The following is a 15,935-nucleotide window of genomic DNA, read 5'->3' as shown; positions in this document are numbered from 1 at the left end:
CGTAATTTATATCTTGAAGTTGCTATTCTTCTCCTACCCACATGGTCTAGACTAAGCTACATGTACATGTGCATCGATATCGATTAAAAATTTACCTTCCCTACCATTTACAAAGCCCATCAAACAATAATCCGTCTCTGCATCAGTTTCTGCAGTGCTCTGAATTACTGGGAATATTTTCCGACGGTCGGAACATTCCGTTTATGTTTAACGTTTTCCTTTGCTTGTTGCCATTACCCTGCTTTCTAGCCCCACACTCGTTTGTCTTGCGGCCAAAATGCCATCATCTGTAACACTGTGGTTGCTGTATTGCGTTGCAAGTGCCCTTTGCTCCAAGAACGATAACGATGTTTTTCAGAAACAAAAAGTCGTTATCATTGCTTACTCGTGTAGCAATATCTGTTTCCTGCAAATGTGTGGCAACACATAGTGCTGCAGCCAAATCCTCTCGACTTTCCACGCGTTCTCTTGGCAAAAACTTCGCAGAAATTTCTCAAAAAAACACATCGAGAGCTCTGTTTTCTGTCTCCCTGAGTATGACGTGATCCGTTTCTGGATTCCCTGTCAACTCATATGTTTCAGCATTTACTTTACAGATTATGTCTTAAAAATTCTCCAGTCTCATTTCCTTCTCTGTGGACCCACTCAGCGTTTCTCTAAAAAACGTAACACTTTTATGCTTACGGTATCTCTGACGCACACCTTACGCTAATTGCTCAAATGTATTTTCCTTGCTCTGCGTTTTGTGATACATCACATATGTCTTCGCTTCACCCGTAAGGCGTAAACTGGCCATCCGCAGAGTAGTTGCATCTAGCCAATTACTCATTCCGGCTGCAGACAATACATCATTAAGGAATTCCATTATGTCCTCTGTTGTTTTGTCGGAGAAGGCTGTGATTAGGTTAGCTAATGAAGTATCTACTGAATAGTGGAGCACCGCTACTGGCGACTTCAATTTACTGGAACCCGACTGTGACTCTTGCGCAGTCCGCCAAGATTCTAATTGAACTACCAATTCATAATGCCGTAAATTTTGTTGTACATTTTTCTCTAACAATTGCGACACTTCCCCGTCAGAGGAGTTATGCACTTACTAGTACTACTAGCTGATCCTGTGCCTAGCATGTTTGTGAAATTCACCACTAACTTAATTTTGTACTGAAAATATGTGCTTCAAATAGAGCAACATATACCAAACAGGAAAAATACAGCTTACATCGTACAGACCTACATTCAACTACCGGTACTTTTTTGCCTGATCATCGCGTAGCGACCCTCATTGCACTCTTCTGCGGCATGGCCATACCGTCTACAAGTAGAACTAGTTTCTGGTTCGAACTTCGTACATGGTTCACTACGACCCGCTACATTACAAACAGCATATCTCACAGGGAGCAAATATGCCTCTCTACAATTTCTCCTAAATTCTGATAACTCAACAGGTTCCGTAAGTTTCAAAAAAGATACTTTGAACATAGTATACCCATCAATTTGCCTAAACTCTGCCATCAAAACAAAAGTAAAAGAAAAATGTCTTTTGTGCTTACCGCATTGAGATAACTGTCACGATACGTGACCGTCGTAGATGAAGACCACTGCACCCGAATTCTCCGGATTTAAAGCGTTGGAGTCGAACACTTCCGATGACAGATCCTCTGGTGCCGGCATAGGAGTGCAAAATCCTGGCACCAGTTTACAGAGCGCCGAGCGGAGAGACCTCTGTGTGAAGTCAGAATAGCTCTTGGAAAACTTTGAAGCGTCAACGACGCCAGTAAAATATTATTAGAGTTCAGTTCCAGTTCAATACGGACTACTGCCGCTTGCTCTCCCGGGCCAGAGGTTATTGGCTCAAATGGCTCTGAGCACTATGCGACTTAACTTCTGAGGTCATCAGTCGCCTATAACTTAGAACTAATTGAACCTAACTAACCTAAGCACATCACACACATCCATGCCCGAGGCAGGATTCGAACCTGCGACCGTAGCGGTTGCTCGGTGCCAGACTGTAGCGCCTAGAACCTCACGGCCACTCCGGCCGGCCCAGAGGTTATTCTTCGTATTATTCTGCCCCTGTTAATACGTATCGATAAAACGAATATCGTACTAGACAAAGCAGGGATCGCTCTATCGATTTGGCATGTAAAATTCATCTTTTAAAAATCATTTTGTTCGTAATGGGAAACAGACAGACGCTTTCTTCAATGGGTGCCGCACGAAAGGCATCCGTAGTATTTGTTTGAGCTACACAAAGCAAAACCAAAATTACAAATAATTGCCGAAACACCAGGCAAGATGCGTCTAACGACTCCTAGGAGGAACACCCTTTATATTAAGGACCGTGGGCCTTCTGAAGTCGACATTTGTGGAGGTGAGTTAGAAAAAAGGAGGTGGATGGTAACCTGAGCAGATGGTCTCATTCTTGTGGCTAAACACAAAACAACAGAAGCTCGGGAACGGCGGATAATTCGTTTCTGGGAAAACTATCCATCCTGCAATGCACGACAAATTCAGCAAGCTTTGAGACTCACTCTTAGAAGTAGGTCTGTCAGCCGTCGTCTAAGGGAAGATCGGCTGAGAACAAGATATGCTGCTGTGGAAGACACATTATCTATTTTCCACAGAGAAGCCCATCTTGCCTTTGCTGATGCACATGTCGACAGAACTCTCCAGTTTTGACGACGAGTGATTTTCAATGACAAAAAGTTTGCTGTACGGCATCGACACGAAAAGTACTCGTTTACCAGCCAAAAGGTACTAGAGATTACCCAAAACATATTTATAGTTGTCGAACAAGTGGCAGGCAACCGGTAACCGTATGGGTACGGACATCGGCTAAAGGGTGTGGGCTTCTATGAGAAGTGAAGTAAAACTTGAGATGCGCGACTATATTGCATGTTTGAAGAATGTGATGTTACCTTCTGTGAGAACGAGACTTTGCGATATTTGTGTTCCAACATGATTTCTCGCCCATTCATACGCCAGACGTTGTTAAGAGGTGACTTTAAGATCACAGAAATGTTACTGTATTGGAATGGTGACATACAGGTACTGACATAAATCCCATCGAGAATATTTTTATAGAAACCATCAGCATAATAAAGGAAAAGGGACACTCACTGTCTACTCGCCGCTTCTTTTCTGATGCAATTCATGACATTTGGTACGAGATGCTTGAGTGTCCAAGGTAGTTGACTAGAGTTGTGAGCTCAATGCCTAATAGACCTTGGACCATTGTGGAAGGGGAAGGGGAAGAAGAAGGGCGTTCCGAACAGCGTTAGCAGAGGTGCTTTCTTTGTTTTTCTGAGGGTTTAGTTTGTGGAAGCTAATCAGTGCAGCTTCATAAGAAATGGTTCAAATGGCTCTGAACTATGCGACTTAACTTCTGAGGTCATCAGTCGCCTAGAACTTAGAACTAATTAAACCTAACTAACCTAAGGACATCACACACATCCATGCCCGAAGCAGGATTCGAACCTGCGACCGTAGCGGTCCTCGGCTCCAGACTGTAGCGCCTAGAACCGCACGGCCACTCCGGCCGGCAGCTTCATAAGACCCACCACTCTCCCGCCATAGGCAGTACAGCAAACGCGGTAAGCTTCTTGAGAGATGCCGAAGTTCTCTGTAAGCGCCACGAGCTGTCCACAAGAAAATAATATGATTTTTACTTTACTTCATTTGGAACTTTCCCATTGTCGTACCATTTGTGTTTTGACATTCTAATCCATGATTTAATTTTATTATTATATATTTTTTTATCAACTGAAGGGTTTGATATCGAGTTTAAAGATATAAGGAATAAATGGAAATTTTTAATTTGAGGAATACGCTGTTCAGAAATTTACATTTTGAACAGAACTTGAAGTAGTCACAGTACAACTGAAGAAGCAAGTCGAAAAATTCATTATGGAAATAACAAGCTGGCCTGCAAAGTGATGAAGATCATAAGAAAGATTAGTTAGAACTATTGCTGATGGCGAGAAGTCATAACAGATACGCCACTTTTCTTTAATTCTGAGTTTTCGTGAAATCCTAGGACTGAAACTGATACCCTATTGTGTGTAAAGAACATAATAAGTTTTACAATTTATGTAACAGTGCAGAATATTAATACGTAATACACAGATCAGGAACGTATTCACATCTCATTAATTTTATTCTCAATTAGTTCCAATTTTAGTATATGTACCGCTGAAGCGAGTACTTTTATTCTCACTGAGACATTGAGACGTACACAGTGCTGGTTTCAGACTGTCTCTCAGTCTGGTCTGTACGGGTAACGGGCTAACCCACCTACAGCTGAGTACAGTCCACAAATACTGGCCATCCCGCACGTGATGAGGTTCGTCTCTTGTGCTTCTCCAGTCCGCCCGACTGCTCACTGTGGTTGCTCGCCGGTCCACCCATATGTCACGTTCTCACACCTCACTGTAAGTCCATTTCGCGACCCGTTTGTGCAATATGGAGTTTTCACAAACTTTATATGCTGGGCATCAACTACAGTTGTCGCCCTTGTCACCAGCACCATTGGATGTTTCTTACCAAGGAAGTCGCGAAGGAAAAGTTACTTGCAAAATAATTTTTTCTTCATTTAAAGGTTTTTTTTTGCTGTACTTTTCGAACGAATTTGTTGGTTTTGTGCAGTGTGATATTTCTTTATTGTTACAAGATGGGGTCATCGCCTTCATTGTTAATCAGGAACAAATGTGTTAAAGTAATAAACTCTTGAGACATGGAGACACCTCATTAATATCTTCAGATCAAAATCTACCGTTATTAGGAGTTGCATTCGATTAGGCAGCCAGGATATTGTTACAGGCGAATGATTCAGGAACTTACGTCATGACTCTTTAGACACAGGTTCACAGTAGGCATAATCAGGCCCCATGACTGTTAATGATATCAGTACTCATCTGACAACGATTTCACGAAATGTTTCTGAGGCAGCAGAAAAAATGAATCAGATGTCCAATAGGAAACCAAACTTGCTTAGCAACCAGTGCGTGTACCTTTGAAGAGGATTTGTGGCCAATAAATATACTAAAGCCGAATACGTTACCATTTTTGTCACTATATACCTCCAGAAATCCAGATGAAATCGCATGTTTATGCATATAAATCCTGCTGAGGATACTAAATCTGTCTGAATAGTCTGACAGAAATTTTGTCTGAATTAAAAAGTTACAACACTTCTATCGAGGATTTAGAAGGTACAGCATTTGTAACAGCCAAAGTAGCCAAAATCAAGTCGGCACTTTCGCCGCTTAATTGGCTCCCTGTATACCACACGGCGTTGCAGCTGCGCTACAGTACGTGTGACATGAAGAGAAATTTCTCAAAGAATGTGCAACACAAATCCTTAATAACAGCTTCAAAGATTATCGTGAATTATCCTTAACAAAAAGCAGCTTTTTCAGTAAGCTTCTCACCAAAATGGTAAAGGTTCAAAAATGGCTCTGAGCACTATGGGACTCAACTGCTAAGGTCATTAGTCCCCTAGAACTTAGAACTAGTTAAACCTAACTAACCTAAGGACATCACAAACATCCATGCCCGAGGCAGGATTCGAACCTGCGACCGTAGCGGTCTCGCGGTTCCAGACTGCAGCGCCAGAACCGCGCGGCTACTTCGGCCGGCAAAATGGTAAAGTGCATGATAGAATAACATTCTTGATTTGATAGTCTAGCTTCGATTAGCTTGCTCTCAAAGTTTCGAGTCATCGCTTACGAGCTTCAAGCAAATAAGCACCCGACACACTATTTTGTTTTGCTTAAGGTACTGCGATATGTTTGTTCACTCCTCTGCTCCAGAAACTACACATCTAACGTCATTGGAACAAGAGTTGTCGGTATGTATCGCATCTGCTTCCATGTTGACAAGCATTACTTGCTGCTAAAGAAGATTGCTTTTAAGGTCTTATTTTATATTCTAAACAGAGATCACAGCACTTAACAGAACAACAGAATATTTCCTGAACGATTAGACTGAGTTTTGTGAAGAACAATTTGTTGCAGCAGTTTTGTGCCCCGTCATGCTATATCTCAAAAATTTGAATCCAGAAGAAAGACATTAAGTGCGTTGCACTGTGCACCAATTGCCTAGCACATTAAAGGATGTGACCTTTGCCATTATTTTTTCCATAGTTCCTTGAGTTGAAAACTGTTCTTCTTTGTTATTATATTTCTGCCTACTCCACTCCCTGCCCCTCCTGCCCCTCTTCCATCTCTCTCCCTCCCTCCCTCCCTCCCTCCCTCTCTCTCTCTCTCTCTCTCTCTCTCTCTCTCTCTCTCTCTCTCTCTACTTTCTATTTTCATTTACGCTTTGCTTTTTTGTTTCTTTTACACAGTTGCTGATGCAAACATGGACAAAACAAGATGGGTGATTTTTGTACGTTATATATTTTTCCAGTTTCAGTGAAAGAAAGTGGTTTGTCTTCAGCGAAACCAAAGAGAACCCGATATGGCAATTGGGTAGATGACAGAGATGATCCTTGCAAGAAGAGCAGGAATACAGAAGATGAAAATTCATGTTATTTAACAACAGGGTACTCAGACAATGAGCGTTCAGTGCAGTTTATGACATGCTGGAGAGTATCTTCAGATAATTTTCCACGGTTTTCCAGGTTTTCTCAATCTATGCTAATAATTTCCGCAGTAAGTGGTCTGATTACAAATTTTATCCGCTCATTTCTGATTGCCAATGAGAAAAGATCACTGATCTGTCCAAAAAACGCTGATGATCAGCTGATTCTGTGTCACTCATATTTGGTAAGGTTTATTCTGCAGAAAATTTTCAGGACTACTTCGTTTAATTGGTGCAGTTCTTTGTTCTCCTCAAAAATTTCAAGTGTCTGATGTAATATTTTTGTCTTTTGTTTCTAAGAGTGATTCTAACAGCCAGGTGGCTCTATTCAGCGAACACTGACATATTTTATGGCGCAATACACTTATGTTCGCTAATGGGTATGTAAGCATGTTACATTCGATTATTCAAATTCAGTAAACCTCCAATTGAAGATGTAATGTTGACAACTGTCTACATCTCTGCACGTAAACCATACATTTCGTTTTAGGAGAAATAATTCGACTCCCTGAATGCCAAAGTAAAGTTCTAAATTCTCAGTTATTGTTACATTACTGAATACCTGTATTGAATTTTCATTAGCCATCCGTTCAATTGGCTAACATCTAAGATTACAGCATTTTATGTATTTATTTTGAGAACGAGAATCATGAAAAAAGAGTTTTATCTAAACGATCTACTTATAATTTAAAAAATGCAAAAACATAGGAAATTGCATATTTCCCTGTAGCGCCAGCTTTTATTTGGTTACAGCCTGTTACAGTACTTGTATATTTTATAAGAGTGTGTGTAATTATAATAACAATTGTAGCATATAGTTTCTGTGTAAAGATTCTTGTTATTATGTGTCTTCATTTTCAAAAAACACAAATTAATTATTTGTAGATGGAATTAAAGGCATTGCCTTCTCCTAGAGAGGAATCACTGATAATCACAACTGTAATAATCAATTGACTCATAGTAGGAATCACGTGGCACAAAATTTGAATGAGTCGTTCTCTCCCGGGAATTCATAAGATGTCGCAGGCAGGCGCAAGACGCGCCGCAGCACAAACAACAGGCTGTAGCAGGGCGCTGCGGCCAGCGAGCCGGTGTGGTGAGCCGGCAGCTGTCGTGGCGCGGTGTCTCTGGCCCACTACAACAGCTCACTGCCTCTGGGCCAGCTCGTCAACCCAGCGGGCCAGGCTGCCATACACAGGCTGGGCGGGCATCGTGAGTAACTCTAATTGACACCGTTAATAAAAAGACGAATAACGTAACTCTCAGAATCTCAGTAGTGAATACAGATGCCCAGCGGATATAAAGGTTTTCTACAGTACTGACTAATTGCCGAGTAGCCGTGCGGTTCTAGGCGCTACAGTCTGGAGCCGAGCGACCGCTACGGTCGCAGGTTCGAATCCTGCCTCGGGCATGGATGTGTGTGATGTCCTTAGGTTAGTTAGGTTTAATTAGTTCTAAGTTCTAGACGACTGATGACCTCAGAAGTTAAGTCGCATAGTGCTCAGAGCCATCTGAACCATTTTGAACCAAATCTGGTCAAAATTTGAAATGTAACAGCCGATTGAACTCAGTCATTTTAAAGGACTGTCGCTGTAGGTGTCCATTGCCTTAATTGTATGGTACGTGTACAGCGTGAAAATTTGGGACATCTGCTCGAAAAACAGGGAAACAATCACTGGTATCAGTCCCCCCTCCCCTCTTCCCCAATTCGCCTTAACTACTTAAAAAATTATGTTCTGGTTTGAATTAAATTTTGTATCTTGATAGTATACATCGAAGACACCTCAACATTGTAATTCACGTTCCATAATTTTCAAAACTGCACTCTGAAGAATTTTTTTTCTTTTATCACTAATTTAAATAAAACTGAAATCCACAAACTCCTAAATTCATAACACCTCTGCCTGAAATCTTTTGCACTGCTAGTATTCCGAAACGAAAATTCAAGGATACGATTCTGGGATTCTTAATTTTCAAACCCTCATCGAAGAGAACTATATGAATTTTATATATCTGCCATCATAATCACACAAGAATCTGAAAGCAAAGAAAATAAGAGTCGTGCGTGAATGAAATTTCTTACGCATATGATAATGAGGTGAATGTCAGGCATAGTGGTCTAGTAGACAGTCTGCCTTTCGGCAGTGGAGTGGCGAGGAAGAGGAAATCTTGTTTGTGTCAAATCCGCAGTGGTTACGAGTGCGAGCAGTTTTTTTTACATCTTCATCGCCGCTTAGTGCTACGACCATTGACAGATGTGCAATGGCTCACGTGTATCGTAACTCTACAATCAAGTTCAGTTTTCAATCAGACTATGCACGACCCAGAGCTTTTGAAATTGAATGCTTCTCTGACTAAGGAGTTCACCTCGACCCCAAGTACATAATATGCAACCACATTTCCATCACTAGTATCACTGTATATGTCAAAATGACAAGTAACACCGTCTGTCATAACGTAATATCCAGATATGCCAACAGCCTTAAGTTCAAACACGCCGACGGACATAGGGGGAGCGGTCACTGTTGATCACGCGGGGATCATATTATGCTTTCTGCGCGTCTTCGAGCTTCCTTTTGAAGAGGCACTTGCCGTTGTAGTTGCTGCCTTACAACCATACGGCGAACTGCTCAACCACACAGCTGAAAAATGAAATATGTTCTCAACATATCCGATCCTTAACTGCGTCAGGCGAGTTAAGATGGAGTTAATTAAACATATGGCATTTAATGTCAACACTGGTGGCTGCCGAGCATTAATAATGTATGATGGACAGCCATGCACATGGTCCAGACGTGGGCAGGAAGGCCATTTCGGGTCGGCATGCCTCCAATGAAGCCTCATACAACTCCCACTGAGCGATCAGTCGCAGGATCACGCGGCCGCGACCCTCTCCCTCAATTGCGCTGTGGCGGTGAGGCCAGTAACTTCACCTGACAGAGGACGGACTCTCTCTCCCAACACATCACACACCAATCAAGATTTGAATAATGAGGCGCCAGTGGCAGAGCAACAGCTGAGCGCCGTTTGACGGCAGTCATGCTGACGCCAGTTTTTGATGCTATGGATGTAGATACTAAGATTTACCGACCTCTGCTTTCCTTACTGACGGAGATGTGATGGCAACCCACCATCCAAATTTCAATTCTGAGTCACATGTCCACAAGCAACACACGCTCCAGAAGCATGTCAGACATCTACCGATGACTGTATCTCGCAAACATTAGCCGTGGAACACGGATCTCTTATTGCCACCAAGAGCAATTCATGAGCCGAGATACACAACACTCACTAGGCCTAGAGGCCACAGCACCTGACATCCCACTCCCAGCAACATCTCCACCCCACGAGCTGACCCCCACAGCCAACCCCCTGCCTGAGTCACATCCGACTCTACGGTACGCTGTTACGGATGATACCTCCCCACAACCATTGCCTGCCCATATCTCATGAGTGGATGATACCGAAGAGGCTGAGATGTTTACAGCCAAAGATGAAAAGCATGGGGGCACTTCCCATGCTACACAGGCAGAATGACCTCAATAGCAGGCAGTGGAAGTTATATCACAGCTCATGGGTCGCCTTCACAACTTAGTGGCCGTTGGTGACTTTTCACATAGGAGAGTGAATTCAGATATATTGAATTGGGTCATGTCAACAACATATCCACACATTCCAAAATTCAAATGGCTCTAAGCACTATGGGACTTAACATCTGAGGTCATCAGTCCCCTAGACTTAGAACTACTTAAACCTAACTAAACTAAGAACGTCACGCACATCCATGCCCGAAGCAGGATTAGAACCTGCGACCGTAGCAGCAGCGCGGTTCCGGACTGAAACGCCTAGAACCGCTCGGCTACAGCGGACGGTTCCACACATCCTAAGTTATGGTTGTTACGAGATATGTTAAACAAAGCTAATGTCAATATAGCCTTCCTCCAAACGGCCAGTAAAGCTGCCTTTCCCGTCATGTACAATTTTACATGCTTCACCCAGAGGCAGCGGCGTTGTGATACTCTTCAAGGAGGGACTACAGGCTGATGACGTGTTCTGCCTCCCCAATGCCAGACGAATGGCGCTCACAGTATTAGGGGTTGGGCAATATCTATTATCCGTCTGGTCCTACACGCAGCTGTCACAGCACGCGATTACTTACGGAAGAAATGGCTCCTCTTTTTCAGGGCAGACATGACGAGATCGTTGTTGGCGGCGACATTAACAACGTCCTAGCGCCAAAGGACCAGCTCTCCCAACTTCCTCTGCGTGCTGAACTGGGGACTCTTGTTTGGGACCTTCGACTGATGTGTACTTGGGACTTTGTAAGAGGAGATTGCCCTTGGTTCACCCATTACACGAGCCATTCATCCAACCACATTGACATGATATGTGTCTCTCGTGCCCGTGTTGCGAGACGTGGAGCTCTGACCAAATGCTTTTACGGACGATATCACCTACATAAGTGCTGTCGCCTCGACGCCAGCAGATTTCATGAAACTGAAGCCCGTGGAAACTAAACTCTGCTAATTTGACTTCTCCCGGCGGCCAAACCACCATCGAAGGTGCCTGGCACTCGTGTGTCCGCGGCATAGAGCCAGATCCCACAACGCTAGAGTGGTGGATACCTTGTGCCAAATTGGTCATCCAGCATACCTCGATTACGTCGTGATGCCACCTCATGGAACTGGCGATCACTCGACTTTTATTACAACGTGTTACGTCACTGCTTCAATGCTGCACTCACCAGAGAGGCAGATAGCAGTAAACCGGGTCAAAGGACAGATGTGGCACACATGCGCCGATAGTTGGAGGGTGCGGTCGTTCATGCACGGACGCCTGATAGGTTTACGGTGGACGGGCCATCCATGTGTCATCTTAGCAGAGAACATCGAAGGCGCCAACGAGTAGTGATTCATTAAATGTATTCTCAATTTCGAATATGGTCAACCATCAGCTGTAGAATGGAATGACGATAAAGAAAATTTGTGCTGGAACGGGACTCGAACCCGGATTGCCCTCTTATCGTGAGCCTTACCGGTTGGTTATCTGTGCACGACTCACAGCCAGATCGAAACTTCCACATGTCATCAACCTCGCGTCTTCATCCTGTACTAGTATATACATTACATACAGTCTTAGACATAAAAACTGATCGCCAGCCCGCCGCTACAGAGATTAAGTCTGAGTCCTTCACTTAAGGTGGCCAATAAAACCGACCGCCCTTGACAACGCTAAGTCCGGCCATCTGCAGAATCTGGCAACACTGTAAAATGCGGAAGTGTCAGGAGGAAGTGTGGTCTACTTACGAGATGATCTTGAGCTGTGTAGGCTGTAGTGTAGTGGTAATCGTCGTGCGTTATAAACTTATAGTCGCGTGTTCGCGTCCAACTGCATATTTCTTTTCCTTTTTAGCACATTTCGGCCCTCCTCTAAAGTTATGAGTCTGATTCAACATGGAAGATAATTCGCTTCACATTCTACCTACCAGTAGAAGTCGTAGTGCAAAACACTCTTTTGGAGCTATCAGATGGAAAATATTATGTTCACATTGCTCTTTGGTCGAGTTTATGTCTGTTGTTAGGGCTCAGCTTTTCATTTCTTCTTAGGAAGTTAACGATAAAGGCATCATAACTCTCCACCAAAAACAGTATTGCATAGGAATGCTCAGTGAGCACCTGATGACGTTCAAGCAAAACTGCAATAATAGTCGCTCTGTTGATTTTTGTTGTTTCAAATTACAGCATGCAGTACTCCTACACCAGACGTCTGAACCTTGCCTGTTGAATGAAAATGTCGCATGATGATTAAATGGTAATCCATCACTTATATCAGTAGTCGAGACTTCCTTAATGTGGAAAATCATTCATGCCAGAACGATCTTTGTTGAAATAACAATATCTTTTTCTGGCGTATTTTCCCCAAAAGCGTGCGCTCCACACACAGTTCAAATCTTTCGAGCTGCTTCCTCTGCATTAACCCCTCTGTTATACCAAAAGTAAATACTGTGTTGCGGATGTTACACCTTTTTACACTTGCGACCCATTTTTAAAACGTTTGGACGGAGTTCGTGATTTTCAAGTGTGCAAAATCCAATGCTTAACTACAAGATGAACTAGAACTACAAATCCTAAAATGACAGTAATACATACACTGACAGCATCGCGCCGCGTTCTCCTGGGCGGCGCCCGATTTCAGGCGGCGGATGGCATCTGGCCGGTGAACGGTAGCCGCTGCAGCGCGAGGAAACGCTCGAGCGTAAGCTGTTCTGATCGCGACGCAACCATGAGTTGTCCTGTGGAATTGCTTCTAAATGTGTTCGTTATTACTGGTGGGTAGAATGTGAAGCGAATTATCTTCCATGTTGAATCAGACTTATAACTTTAGAGGAGGACCGAAACGTGCTTGAAAGGATAAGTTGGACGCGAACATGCAACTATAAGTTTATAACGCACGTCGATTACCAGTAGACCACGTTCTCACACAGTCCAAGAACATCTCGTAAGTAGACCGCACTTCCTCCTGACACTTCCGCATTTTAGAGTGTTACCAGATTGTGCAGATGGCCGGACTTAGTTAGCGTTGTCAGGGGCGGACGGTTTTATTGGCCACCTCAAGTGAACGACTCGGACATAGTCTCTGTGGCGCCCGGCCAGCGGTCAATTTTTATGTCTAAGACTGTACATTCCTGTACAGTTGAGACATTTTACTTCAAAGTCGCTTGCCCGGTTTCAGCAGATAAATACGATATTGCACTGCCTGTGTTGTTCTGAATACGATACGAAGTTCCTTTGGACATGCCTGTATGTCCAAAGGAACTTTGTATCGTATTCAAAATAACACAGGCGCTGCAATATCGTATAGCATTGATTCATCTCGTTGATGAAGATGACTGAGAGCGCATTTCTACACAGCGCAGTATCAGTGCAGGCTTCCATGAACACTACACCACGCATAACTCGGCTCAAGATCCCAACTGACTGACAATGATGGAGGGCACCCAGCGGACTGTATTATGTTAACCCCCCATGGCTGAGGGGGAAGTGCTTGACGCCCTCAGTAAAGGCAATATCCATAGATCATTGGGCTTGAACGGTCTCCCTTTGGAGTTCTATCGAACGTTCCACTATTTATTCGCACTGCATTATTGATCCATCTGTTAAAGACCTGCTGTCCCCGGAGACGTCAATTTCCGCTACGTTCGCTGAAAGGATGATCATCCCCATAGCGAAATACGGAGCACAGAACTATTATCATCGCCCTTTAAACTCTTCTGAACATGAAATCCGTCACCACTGACTTGTTATTTAAGGTCAACTGCGGGTCCCGCACGCTCCCCCCTAACCGAGGGAAACTCACGCTTGTTCATTTCCATGACAGGGCGACGGCCCTGTTCCTGTACACACAACTCAAGCTGTGGAGGAGTTCCCTACAAAGGCTATCGCTCCTCCTCTTGGAATCGTTTAGGTCACCTCCTCTCGCATCCCCGATGACCACACGAAACGTTCACCCCTCGTTATAGTATCTTAGCCATTCTTACGTCGAGTTTAGCTATGTTTGTCTCGCTGTACCGACAATATTTATTTATTTATTTAACCTGGCAAGATTAGGGCCATCAGGCCCTCTCTTACATCTAACCAGGCATTCTACTTATTTTACATTCATATGTTTTAGTAGGCATGTTAAACTACATCTAGTATAAAAAGTGAAATAAACAATTAGAAAGGTACACCTGGAAAAATACATACATATAGAGTTTATATTCGTAGATCATAAGTACTGTTATAATTAGACATTATTGAAGAGACAAATTTTAGATAGGAGTGCTGGCAGCAGGGAGTATGAGGGAGACTCATGGTGAAGGGAGGAGAAGAATAGAGAGACATGATGAAACGTAATTAAGGAAATGTAAAGGAAAAGAAGATTGCGTGGCTAATAGAGATAGATGAAGAGGAAGGCATCACAGGAGCAAGATAGGAGACGCTAGCTTTGCTATTTGACAGATGAGAGGATTGGCCTTGTACATTAATTTTATGGAGAACTTTATGAGGATGATAGTAGGAAACGCTTCAACCTCTTCTTAAAAGCAGCAGGAGATTGAATTTTGCGTAAGGTAAGGGGCAGTTTGTTCCAGAGGCGGACAGCGGCAACTGAGAAGGAGTTTGCAAAAGTTTTTGTTTTGTGAGTGGGCACAGTTAGGATACCAAATAAGAGTGATCTCGTGTTTCGATTATGATGGCATGACAGGTTTTTAATCTCTGAAGCAAGGTACTGGGGTGCTTGCGCGACGAGGAGTCGGTGAAGTAGACATAGAGTGTGGTAGTCACGCAATTTGTCCGGCCGCAGCAACCCTAGCTCGGAGTATGAAGCACTAACATGATCATATCGGCGAATGTTGCAGGTGTAATGCACACAGGCGTTCATGGTTAGCTCTAGACGTCTTTTGTTTTCACTACTCATGCCTTGTTGAATCACATCACAATAGTGGAGGTTCGGTAGAACGAGTGCTTGCACGAGCTGGCGTTTCAAGTCCTGTGGAAATATGTTCCGAAACTTTTTGAGAGCATAGAGACAAGCAGACGTCTTTCGGCACACTGCGACTGTATTCTCCGCCCAGTTGAGATTCTCATCCAAAGTTACACCCAAGTTCTTCACTGTTTTCTGCTATGGTATTGGAGTACCGTCGAGCAGAATAGGAGGTAGCCGTTCGCGGAAATCTGAACTTATTAATTTCTGATGGGCTATTAAGATTACTTGCGTCTTTTTTGCATATGTCAATGACGCGGGACGTTTATCACGTGCTCCAAAGAGGTCGACTCCGGAACGTCGCAGAAGCTAAACATCCATACTTCTAATGAAAATTGTACATACCGACCTGATGTCCACTGATGTTCAGTCCACGTGGTGCGTAAAAGTCAATTGCGAAGAGGTAACACAATCAAGACTTCACCAGATCAACATGGCAAACGCACTCAATTGCACTGCCTGCTGAACGCCAGACGCAGATGCACACCATTTTTGCTCTGGAGACGTGGGCTGCGTTTGGCACCTGGGTCGACAAATCCCGGCCTACTTTCTCCGAGTGACGCCGGCATATATTGATCCACAGGCCCTTCTTTTCCTGGATGATACTTACTATCCTAGTACGAAAGCCGAAACAATCGTCTCTATCAAAGGAGCACCTGTTCATTACCTATTCTGGAATGATACCAAAGACGTCTTGGACTTCTGGAATTACTTGCAAGAAAGGCACACCAAAATTGTTCGCAACCCGAAGTATGAACAGTTCGTTTCAAATTACTCAGGCTGTGCTTTCCGCTACCCTCCATGCAGCTGGAACCTCCCGTGTAGGAGAC

This window comes from Schistocerca cancellata, chromosome 4 (genome assembly GCF_023864275.1).
Source record: "Schistocerca cancellata isolate TAMUIC-IGC-003103 chromosome 4, iqSchCanc2.1, whole genome shotgun sequence".
NCBI classification, from domain to species: Eukaryota; Metazoa; Arthropoda; class Insecta; order Orthoptera; family Acrididae; genus Schistocerca; species Schistocerca cancellata.
The sequence above is the reverse complement of the archived record's forward strand: the minus strand, read 5'-3'. Positions refer to the sequence as shown.